We start from the raw sequence: 12,248 nt of genomic DNA, 5'->3' as shown, positions 1-12,248 counted from the left end.
CATGTACAGCTGCGTGTTCTTTTTCAATATTTGTTACGTTTAGTCGGATCGGATGATAGAACAATTTACTGAACTTTTGAAATGCCATGAAAGAGAGTTTAATCGGCAAGATGCCAATTGATTGTTTGGTTTGGTAAAAAAAAATGAAGCTTAATAATCGTCAAGGGGTTTAAAACGTTACTTGTGTTCGATCCACTTTATTTTCTTTGCCCTCCCTAGTTGCATTTTATCATATACTCGATCGTTTTGCTTGAGATTGGGTTTGATAAACATGGGATTTTAGCTATTTGCATGTTTGTGGGTATTTGATTATTTATTAATCAGATCTAGTACTATATTCGAGAGTTTCAGATAACATGGAAGAGGGAGGACCTAGCTTCAAAGAGAAGCCAGTGCATGTCGACATAGACGACGACGACGATGATGATATGATGGATGATGCATCATCAGTTAAAGATTTTGATGAGTCATTCTTAAAGAACTTCTGTAGAAGGGCATCGACCTCTTTTTCAAACATTATGGTCTTATAAGTCACCAGATCAACTCATACAATGATTTCACCAACGTTGGGATTCAAAATGTTTTTGATTCCATCGGTGAGATCATAGTTGAGCCTGGTTTTGATCCCTCAAAAAAGCGTGACAATGAATGGAGATATGCTTCAATAAAGTTCGGGAAGGTGACTCTTGAGCGACCACGGTATATTGCTGCCGAGGGTGGTGATTGAAAGACTTTATACAGAATGAAAGAAAAGGAACATGAATGCGTGTGAAAGAGATGAAAGGCAAAGTGAAGAAAACCCCAACTGTGTCTCCTTTGGATTATACAGACCACTTTATATACAGAAGTTCTACAAAGGTAAAAAAGGAAAAACACACAAAAAAAAAGGCAAAAATACACCCTTAATTACAGGACATAAAAGCTTGATTTGCAAGCCTGTCAAAAATCCTAAAAACTATATACACCAAGATATTTGGTTACTATAGTTACGCTTACACCCCCCCCCCCCTCAAGTAAGACGTCCGTAAGGAAGGCGTAACTTGACAGATAAGGCATTAAACCTGACTTTAGAGAGTCCTTTTGTGAACAGGTCGGCTAACTGGTCCTCTGTTGAAATATAATGTAACTTTAAAAATCCACGAGTGACCAGCTCTCTTATGAAATGGTAGTCGATCTCAATGTGACGGGTACGGGCATGAAAAACAGGATTTCGTGCCATATGTAAGGCCGATAAATTATCACAAAATAGAGAGGGAGGATGAAGAAAAATATTTAGTTCACGAAAGAGGTATGAAAACCATCTAAGCTCTGCTGTAGTAATTGCAAGAGCACGGTATTCAGCTTCGCTGCTTGATCTTGAAACTGTAGATTGTTTCTTTGCAGTCCAAGATACAAGATTTGGACCAATATAGATACAAGTACCTGTGGTAGACCGACGATCATTCGGGTCTCCTACCCAATCAGAATCAGAGTAAGCTCGAATGTGGAATGTAGATGACAGGTAAAAGGTCAAACCCTCTTGTAGTGTGCCTTTAATGAACCTTAGGATGCGTTTAGCAGCCTCAAGATGAGAGGTGCGAGGTTGGTGCATGAATTGACATACTTGATTAACTGAAAAAGTAATGTCTGGCCTAGTAAGTGTAAGGTATTGTAGGCCACCAACCATACTACGATACTCTGTAGCATCAGAAAGAAGATCACCCTCATATAATGACAACCGGGAATTAAGAGCAGTAGGGGTAGTTGCTGGCTTGCAGCTAGTCATGTTAAACCTCTCCAAAAGATCTAGAGCGTATCTAGTCTGTTTTAGCTGCAAAGTATGAGAACTACAAGTTGCCTCAATGCCTAAGAAGTAATACAAATCACCAAGGCGTCGGCTATCAAATGTGTCACATATCACATCAATAACTGATGAAACAACAGAGGGAGAGGATCCTGTGATAATTATGTCATCGACATAAATTAGAATAACTGTAGTAGACTCTGTAGTGTGTCTGATGAAAAGAGATGAGTCAGATTGTCTGTTAAAAAAACCTTGGAGTAAGAGAAAATCGTGAAGCCGTTGAAACCATGCCCTTGGATTTTGTTTGAGACCATAAAGTGCACGATCCAATTTGCACACATGATCTGGAAAGGATTTAGAGATGAAACCTGGGGGTTGCTTCATATACACATCTTCATGTAGAATGCCATTGAGAAATGCATTTCTAACATCCAGTTTTTTTGATATCCTAATGCTGAGCGTGAGCTAAAGAAAGAACAGTACGGATCGTTGATGGTTTAACCACCGGGCTGAATGTTTCGGCATAATCAAGTCCCTCCTGTTGGGTGAACCCTTGTGCCACTAATCTAGCCTTGTGGCGCTCTAAGGACCCATCAGCTTTGCGTTTGACCTTAAAAATCCATCTACATCCCACAACATTCATACCTTGCTGAGATGGAACGAGGCGCCAAGTCTTGTTTTTGTGTAGAGCAGTAATTTCTTCCTGCATTGCCTGTTGCCAGTGATGAAATTTGGATGCTTGTTTAAACGTCTGTGGTTCATAAAACATGTCATCTGATTGAGTGGCTATCAGACCATGAGGCAAGGAGTGTGGTGAAGTTTGTTGGTAAATCTCAGCAACAGATCTGACCTTGAGGACTGGATTTAAAATATCTGGACTTTCAGGGGCTAGATTTGTAGGACCTGAACAAGGAGGGGTGGCGGGTGGTGAAGAAGAAACCACAAGAGTGAATTCTGTAATTGGTGGTGAAGAAGACTTGTCTGGGGTGAAGTTTAATTGAGTTGTCGGTTCAACAAATGTATGTTGATTATTAACTCGCGCTTTGCTGGGCCCACTAGGCGTTACAGGATTTGAGACTGATATTGGGCTTGGCGTGTGAGGTGGCTGCCCAGTAGGTTGAGTTATTGCAATTCCGGGCTGTGATTTTGCTTGCGAGTTTGAGACATGGTGATGAATGTTTTCAACAAAATGGTTGGTCTGCGGTGGTGGTGTTTGCCCGAGTGAAGAACCTGCACTTTTATTTTTCAAGGGAAAATCCAATTCATCAAATACAACATGTCTAGAGATATAAACTCGACCATTCTTTAAATCCAAACATCTATAACCTTTGCGAGTATTATCATATCCAAGAAAAATACAGTGAGTTGATTTTGGCATAAGCTTGTGGGAGTTATACGGTTGAATATAAGGGAAACAAGAACACCCAAAAACTTTAAGAAAACGATAATCAGGATCACGTAAGAGGAGCTTTTGGTAAGGAGAAAGATAATTAAGTTGGCGCATGGGCAATCTGTTGATGAGATAGACAGTAGTGTTAAATGCTTCAAGCCAAAACTTAAATGGAGTGTTTGATTTTGTCATAAGACACAAACCCATTTGAACTATGTGTCTGTGTTTTCGCTCTACAACACCGTTTTGCTGAGGTGTGTAGGGACAAGTGAGTTGATGTTTAATTCCCCATTTAGAAAGAAAAGCTTTAAACTGACGACTAGTGAACTCACCACCACCATCAGTTTGTACAGTCTTAACAGAATGAACCGCACATATTTTTCGAGATAATTGATTTTCAATTTGAGTTTTGAAAATGGCAAAAACATTAGCAACATCAGATTTGTGAAATAATGGAAAAAGCCACACATAACGAGAGAAATCATCAATTATAGATAGATAAAAACGATGACCATTCATAGACTGAACCGGGGTAGGACCCCAAACATCAAGATGAAGCATGTCAAGAGGATGAAGAGCATTAAAATTCCTAGGAACAAATGCTAATTTAGAAGATTTTCCCATAGGGCATACATGACAACTATGTGTTTCTGAAAGTTTGCCATTTATTGGTAATTTAAACTTGCTGCAAAGAACTTTAAAGACATTAAAAGAAGGATGTCCTAAGCGATCATGCCAAGTGTTGGGAGTTGACCGTTCGCCTAAGAGGGCAACTGGACTATGAGAAGTATTTGGATTGAATGATAGCTGATAAAGACCTCCAGAGCTATGACCAGAAAGAAGGATCTGCCGCGTCCGAATGTCCTTAACACGAAAACCACACCAGTCAAGTTCAAAAAAACAATTATTATCCTTAGAGAATTGACGAATGGATAACAGAGGTTTGTGCAACTTAGGAATAAACAAAACATTGTTCATCTTAAAATACCGATTTTCATGAAGAAAAGAAGATTTACCAATGTAAGAGATAGGCAAGCTTGTACCATTACCAAAAGTCACTGAATTTTTACCTGTAAATGGTGAATACTCAGAGAAGTTGGAGGGATCTGGTGTCATGTGGTTCATAGCACCCGAGTCTAAAACATATGGTTCAGATTGTGAGAAGTATGCAGCATTGTTACGTTGTGCACAAACTCTAGCATCATGTCCATACTGATAACACAATTGGCATGGAGCATTTTGATCAGGAAAGTGACCAAGGTTAAAAGGAGTTGCTAGAATTCCCCTGCCATGAGGATTTCCTCCTCTAAACGAACCTCTTGTGCGACGACCACCACGTCCACCTCTATTATTTCGACTATTTTGACTGTAACTGTTGTTCCACTGTTGACCGCCCCAATTACCTCTCCCCTGATTTCCGACTCTACCAAAATTAGATTTACCACGACCACGACTCCCTCGACTTCCATTCCCGTTGTTATTGGGTCGAGATGATGATGATGATTGAGGTTGACAAGAAGAGATTTTAGTTGCAGTTAAGGTTGTGGCCTGTTCAATTGGGATTGCAAATTTTTTCTGTAGCATTTCTTCCTTAAGAAGCAACTCTGTCAGGTCATCGAGATTGAGTGACTGCCGAACTTGTGATGAAGAAGTGGAGGTGAGAAATTCTTTGAACTCAGCACCAAGACCACCAAGAATTCGTTGAATAAGTTCGTAGTCTTCAAGAGGTTTTCCTGTAGCAATAAGGGAATCAGATATAGTTTTGGCTTGAAGAAGATAGTCAGAAACAGAAAGGTCTGTTGGTTTCTTGAGGTTATGAAGGCGGTCTTGTAGGTTTTCAATTTGGATGGCCGATGTGGAGCCAAACCTCTTAGCCAGAACATTCCACGTTGTAGGAGCACTGTCACAGGAGTTCAGGTATGGTTGAATAGCAGGGGTAACAGTGCCTTTTATCCAGCAGCAGATAAGGTCTGTTGCATTCTTCCATGTGTCATGATCTGGGTTTTCTTTGCCATCAGCTAGGGTTTTGGGGGGCGGGTTTGTGTTGATAACAAACAATAGTTTGTGGGCTCGTAGAAGGGTTTTGAAGAGGGTACTCCAGTTTACATAGTTTTCTTTGGTTAGATGGGTGTGAGCCATGATGGCATTAGGGTTGTAGAAAACAGGAAGAGAATGAGAATTATTCATTGGTGATGAACCAGAATCGTTAGTCATGGTTGATTCAGATTCCATGATAAAGCTCTGATACCATGAAAGACTTTATACAGAATGAAAGAAAAGGAACATGAATGCATGTGAAAGAGATGAAAGGCAAAGTGAAGAAAACCCCAACTGTGTCTCCTTTGGATTATACAGACCACTTTATATACAGAAGTTCTACAAAGGTAAAAAAGGAAAAACACACAAAAAAAGGCAAAAATACACCCTTAATTACAGGACATAAAAGCTTGATTTGCAAGCCTGTCAAAAATCCTAAAAACTATATACACCAAGATATTTGGTTACTATAGTTACGCTTACAGTGATGAATCCGTCGTGTACTTACCGAAACATGCTCGTCTTTAGAATATGACATACTCATCCAGAATGCAAGTTCAGCTCACGTTAGATGTAATAAATATGATACCTAACGTGACACCACACCACACTAGCTTTTGAGTGTTCGGCTTCTTCCTACCTAGCTAGTTATGCGTGATTAATTATCTGATTCGTTATATATGCTTGTCCTTGTGGATTTGATGTGTGAATATTTGGTTAATTATTGTACACTTATCACATTTTTAGGTGTATACCCAAGAGCTTGTAAGAAGTGACAAGTTCAAAACCGGTAAGGAGGCGTATGTAGACAAGAAGATACTTGAAACCGAGGAGCGTGAAGTGTATATTGGGAGGATTCCGGTGATGATCAATTCTGATACGTGTTGGATGAGTGGAGTTGAGAAAGATGACTGTGATTATGACCAAGGAGGCTATTTCATAATCAAGGGAGCTGAGAAGGTGACATATATATATATATATATATATATATATATATATATATATATATATATATATATATATATATACTTTCTCCTAGTTCATTTCTATTGACACATGATGGATTAATGAGTTGTTATTGACTCTATCTTGTGTTTGGTTAATAATCTGCAAAATCATTCACTTTGTTACTAATTGAATTAATAGCTGTCTTAAAGGTGCATATCTTGCATATATTATAGTAATTCACGAGAAGAGATATATTTATGGGTACCATTAGTTATCACAAAATCCCACATTATAAATAGTGCTTTTTGTTGTGTTTTGAACACAATAAATTAATGACTTAATTTTGTTAGCTCGAGGAGGGCATTATTTACTTTTATACGAATATGAGTTTTGACAATCCATAAACTACACGTGCATTTATGTACTTTGCACTTAATTTTAATAGGTACTTAGTTTATGCATTGTATTAAAAGTTTATATATAATCCCTTTAACTAATGTCTTTTTGTATGATACAAATACAAATACAATGTGTTATTGTAGACCTTTATTGCACAAGAACAAATTGGATTAAACAGAATCTGGTTGGCAAGTTTTCCAAATTGGTGTGTGATGTATCGCTCACCCCACAAGAGGAAAAGGGTTTATGTGAAACTGGCGGATACTAATGAATATGAAGATACCAAAGGAGGAGCACAAGGGATAAATGTTTATATCTTGAGTTTAAAAGATATGCCAATATGGATTCTCTTTTTTGCCCTTGGGGTATCTTCAGATAAAGAAGTGGTTAACTTGATTGATGCCGACATTAATGATGGCAGAATCGTCAATATTCTAATGGCATCCATTCATGAAGCTGATCAGAAGTGTGATGAATTTCGTAAAGGACATAACTCATTAAATTATATTGAAAACCTTTTTGAAAAGAGCAAATTTCCACCTAAAGAGTCTGTTAAAGAGTGCTTTGAGAAGTACTTGTTTCCTAATATCATTGGGTTCAAACAAAAAGCTCGATACCTTGGATACATGGTGAAGTGTTTGTTAGAGGGGTATTCTGGTAAAAGAAAAGCTGATAACAAAGATGATTTTAGGAACAAAAGATTGGAACTTGCAAGCGAGTTACTTGAAAGAGAGTTAAGAATTCATCTTAAACATGCAGAAAAGCGATTGGTGAAATACATGCAAAGGGATTTATATCCTAATCGACATTTACATGCTATTGAACATTATTTGGATGCTTCAATTATTACAAATGGGCTTATGCGGGCTTTTTCATCGGGTTCTTGGTCCCACCCGTATAAAAACATGAAAGAACTTTTGGAGTTGTTGCTACGCTTAGAAGAGCAAATCCTTTGCAAATGATTTCGGATATGAGAAGGACATGTCAGCAGGTTTTGTATGCTGTGAAAGCTGGAGATGCGAGATACCTGTAAGTAATTATAAATTATAATACTTTTTCTTTCATAGTTATTGATTGATTGAGTGATAATCTTTTGTTTGATTGATGTAGACACCCTTCTCATTGGGGAAAGATTTGTTATCTTTCAACCCCTGATGGGGAAAATTGTGGGTTGATAAAAAATTTGGCGGGTACTGCTCTTGTGTCGACAACTGTTAGGGAAAAGATTACTGATTTAATGATGGCATGTGGAATGGAGAAGTTAGTGGATGATAGCTCAACTTCGTTATCTGGAATGGATAAAGTTTTTGTTGATGGAGATTGGGTTAGATTTTGCGAAAATTCTGCTTCTTTTGTGGCTGAGTTTAGGCGTAAACGTCGTAAGAAGGAAGTACCTCATCAGGTCAGTATCATAGGCCCATTTTTTATGCATAACATTTTTTTATTATCAAGAAAGAATATGTTAGTATCTCTTATCGGAGTTTTTTTTTTTAATAGCTAATTACTACTTATTAGCACTCCATTGGACAAGATAACTTTCAATATATACTTATAGGTTTTGTATGCTTAAACCCTACTTATTTTATCATATTTTATTTATCCCCTTAATTATATTTTAGTCTTAAATTTTTGTTACTTCCTTACTAATTAATTAGTTTGGTTAAATATTCAAATGATATTTCATTTTTGAAATATAAATTTTACGATGATTATAGTATCCTTTTAATGTTTTCTTTTAAATATTTTTATGACTATAACAAAATAGTTTTTTCATATGTTTTGTATATCAAATAAGTACTTGACATAGTTTTATTTATACTATTGCATGCTGTTGTGACATATTTTGTATTTAAATATGATGCGTGTTTAATAAATAACTATATAAATGAAGGGGATTTTATAGGACATTTTACATGGAAGGGGATACATTGATTAAATTTATATAGAAAAAAAAATATTGGAAGAGGTTAACCATTAAATAGAGGTCAATGTTAGTGGAAAGATGATAATGACAATAATTTTGAATCATGGCATAGATTGACCATTGGAGATGAATGATAAATTGTGTTATAATAAGTAATAACATGATAACATATTGTAATGACATCATCCAATAACAGTAATGGTATGACATGGCAAAACATGTTGTAACGACTATATTGAAATGACTAAATTGGTTGTGCTATATTTGACATATATCAACCGAGATTGAGATTGATGCTAACACGTCATGAACTTTGGATTTCTTGCCTGTGCAAAAAACTTGAATGCTCTTCTCAAAAGTAGTCTTAAAAAGTTTGTATCCAATCTCATGTAATAAATGAACCCTTATATTTTTTTGACATTTATATTTGAATACTTCAATATAGGCAAGTTTTTTTTTCAACTTTTTAAAATCTTTTGAATCGTTTCATTTAGGTCGAAATAAAAAGAGATACAAAGCACAAAGAAGTGCGCATATTTTGTGACGCTGGACGCATTTTACGTCCCCTTATAGTCGTTCAAATCTTGCACAAAATCAAACTCCTAAAAGGTGGAAAGTACTCATTTCAAGATCTTTTAGACAACGGAGTTGTCGAACTAATCGGACCCGAAGAGGAAGAAGATTGCTGCACAGCATGGGACATCCAATACCTCTTCCTCAAAAATGAAGAACACGACCCTGAAAAATACACACATTGTGAACTCGACATGTCATTCATGATGAGCCTAAGCTGTGGCATCATTCCTTTTGCAAACCATGATCACGCAAAAAGAGTCCTATTCCAATCCCAAAAACACAGTCAGCAAGCTGTTGGATACTCATCAACAAATCCAGACATCAGAGTCGACACTCTTTCACACCAACTCTTCTACCCTCAAAGACCTCTTTTCAAAACCATTCTTTCTGATTGCCTTGAAAAAGGTCAAGGTCAAGGTCAACAATCTGGTCAAACCCGAAAGGGTATGATTGCTAGACCCGAGTTTTTCAACGGGCAGTGTGCTATTGTAGCGGTCAATGTCCACCTCGGGTATAATCAAGAGGACTCGTTGGTGATGAACAGGAGCTCGCTTGACCGGGGGATGTTTCGGTCAGAGCATATTAGAAGCTATAAAGCTGAGGTTGATAACACTGAAGTTTCAAAGAAGAAGGTTAAGTCAGATGAGGCTGTGAATTTTGGGAAGATTCAAAGTAAGATCGGAAGGGTGGATAGTTTGGATGAGGATGGCTTTCCTTTTATCGGTGCAAATTTACAGAGTGGTGATATTGTGATTGGGAAATTTACAGAAGCAGGGACTGATCATAGTGTGAAATTGAAACATACCGAAAGAGGAATGGTTCAGAAGGTTGTGTTGTCTGCTAATGATGAAGGGAAGAATTTTGCAGTGGTTTCTTTGAGACAAGTGCGGGCCCCATGCCTTGGTGACAAGTTCTCGAGTATGCATGGGCAGAAGGGGGTTTTAGGGTATTTGGAGTCTCAGGAAAACTTTCCTTTCAGCGTACAAGGAATAGTTCCAGATATTGTGATCAATCCACATGCATTCCCATCCAGACAGACTCCAGGGCAGATGCTGGAATCTGCTTTGGGGAAAGGTATCGCGTTGGGAGGTTCACAGAGATACGCTACACCTTTTTCTTCTCTCTCCATTCATGCCATAACAGATCAGCTTCACAGGTAATTAATTGGTAAACTAAACTACTCCTTTTTCTTTATGATTATATCAAAGTATTTTCATTTACTTGTTTATTACAGGGCTGGATTTTCTCGATGGGGAAATGAGAGACTTTATGACGGGAGGACGGGCGAAATGGTAAAATCGCTGGTGTTCATGGGCCCCACGTTCTACCAGAGGCTGGTTCACATGTCGGAGGATAAAGTGAAGTTTAGAAACACGGGCCCGGTGCACCCGCTGACGAGGCAACCGGTGGCTGACAGGAAACGGTTTGGTGGAATAAAATTTGGAGAAATGGAAAGGGACTGCTTGATAGCCCATGGAGCCTCTGCTAACTTACACGAGCGCCTTTTCACACTCAGTGACTGCTCTGAAATGCATGTCTGTACAAAATGCAAAAGAATGGCGGGTGTGATTCAGAGGGCTGTTGCAGGTGGACACAAGATCCGGGGCCCATATTGTCGGGTATGTGACTCGGTTGAAGATGTGATTAAGGTGAGTGTGCCTTATGGTGCTAAGTTATTGACACAGGAGCTTTTTAGTATGGGGATTTCACTTAAGTTTGATACCGAGTTATGCTGATGGAATTTGGGAGTCTGTTTAGGTTTGGTAGATGATATGTGAATTGTTGAAGTAGGAATGAAAGGAATGACTTGTTTAGGTAAATGGTGTTTTGGTGGTTGTACATTGCTCTTTGTTTGGTGAGCATGGTCTAATTGGTATCTTTTTGATCGAACAAGGTTATGTGTAACGTACATACCAATGTCATTTTTGTGTAGTGACGAAACAAGCTTATGTGTAACATACAAATCAATGACATTGGTGTTTTCTCAAACAAGTTTGTGTGAAGTGATGCACGTTTAAGTTTTAACAATCGGTCCTAATTATTTCATCTGCTATATGGTTATTGTAGTTGCATAAATTAAGTTTTTGGAAAGTTTCCTTACATTAAATTAGGAAAGGTTTCTTTCGATGATTTTACTAGGAAAGGTTTGTTTCGTTAGTGTAATTATGTATTTGGAATTTGGATTAAAAAAATGAGTTTGGAAAGTATGTTTGCTATTTTGAGTATCTTGTTAAAATATGAGTAAGATATAATCCATATTCTAATAAAAGGAATAGGTTTATTTAGGGGTGTAAAAGAATCGAGCCCGAGCTTGGTCAAGTTCAGCTCGAGCTCGTTTAAATTATGAAGGGCTTGAGCTCGTAAAGAATTATATAGGCTCGGATCGGGCTTGAGATCGGCATTTGTTTGTATGATGAGCCAAATAAGCATAGGTTCACTTCAAGCTCGTTAAAAAACTCGTTTACTAATACAGTAATACCCTACGTCCCTAATTCTTCAAATATTTTTTATAATAATAATAATAATAATAATAATAATAATAATAATAATAATAATAATACTATAGGTTCGTTTAGGCTCGTGAACTCACTGGTTGAAGGTTGGCTAAAGCTCGTTTAATAAACGAGCGTCATATTTAGGCTTGGGCTCGGCTTGGACTCGTTTACTTCGATCTCGATTCGAGCTTTTAACGATTTGATCCCAAGTAGCTTGACTCACACCCCTAGATTTATTCCCTTTTTGATAATTATCATCCTATTAGGCCTTTTAATTAAAAACATGCTACTTATCAACTAACTGATTCTCCATTTTAAATTTTAAATTTCAAATTTTCCATTCTAATTATATTAAATTAAATTAACATTAGAATAAAAATTAAAATAAAATTAATGTAAATTATAAGGTGATAACTTCACGTATTTATTTAAATCAATGATTATAATTTTATGTAACTAAAAAAATCTCTTAATTAATAACTTATTTAAAATAATTAATTAATAATTTTGAATTTTTACTATAAAAATTTAATTAATTTTGTAACATGGTTCCATAGGTTATAAACTATTGATACATATATTATGGAATCATACTATACTTATAAAGTAAACATTTTTCCTTTCACCACATCAATTTGAAACTCCTAACTTTTCATATTTCCATGTAATATACTTTCTAACTTAAATATGTTATTA

General features: G+C 36.9%; 1 pseudogene; it reads left to right on the top strand.

Annotated features, from left to right (window-relative positions):
• Positions 1-356: 356 nt before the first annotated feature.
• On the top strand, positions 357-10,887 carry LOC145016530 (DNA-directed RNA polymerases IV and V subunit 2-like; annotated as a pseudogene).
• The last annotated feature ends 1,361 nt before the right edge of the window (positions 10,888-12,248 follow it).

The sequence above is a fragment of the Lactuca saligna genome, chromosome 9 (genome assembly GCF_052625555.1).
Source record: "Lactuca saligna cultivar CGN05327 chromosome 9, ASM5262555v1, whole genome shotgun sequence".
NCBI lineage: Eukaryota > Viridiplantae > Streptophyta > Magnoliopsida > Asterales > Asteraceae > Lactuca > Lactuca saligna.
Note: the sequence above shows the minus strand (reverse complement) of the source record. Positions and strands in the feature narration are given on the sequence as shown.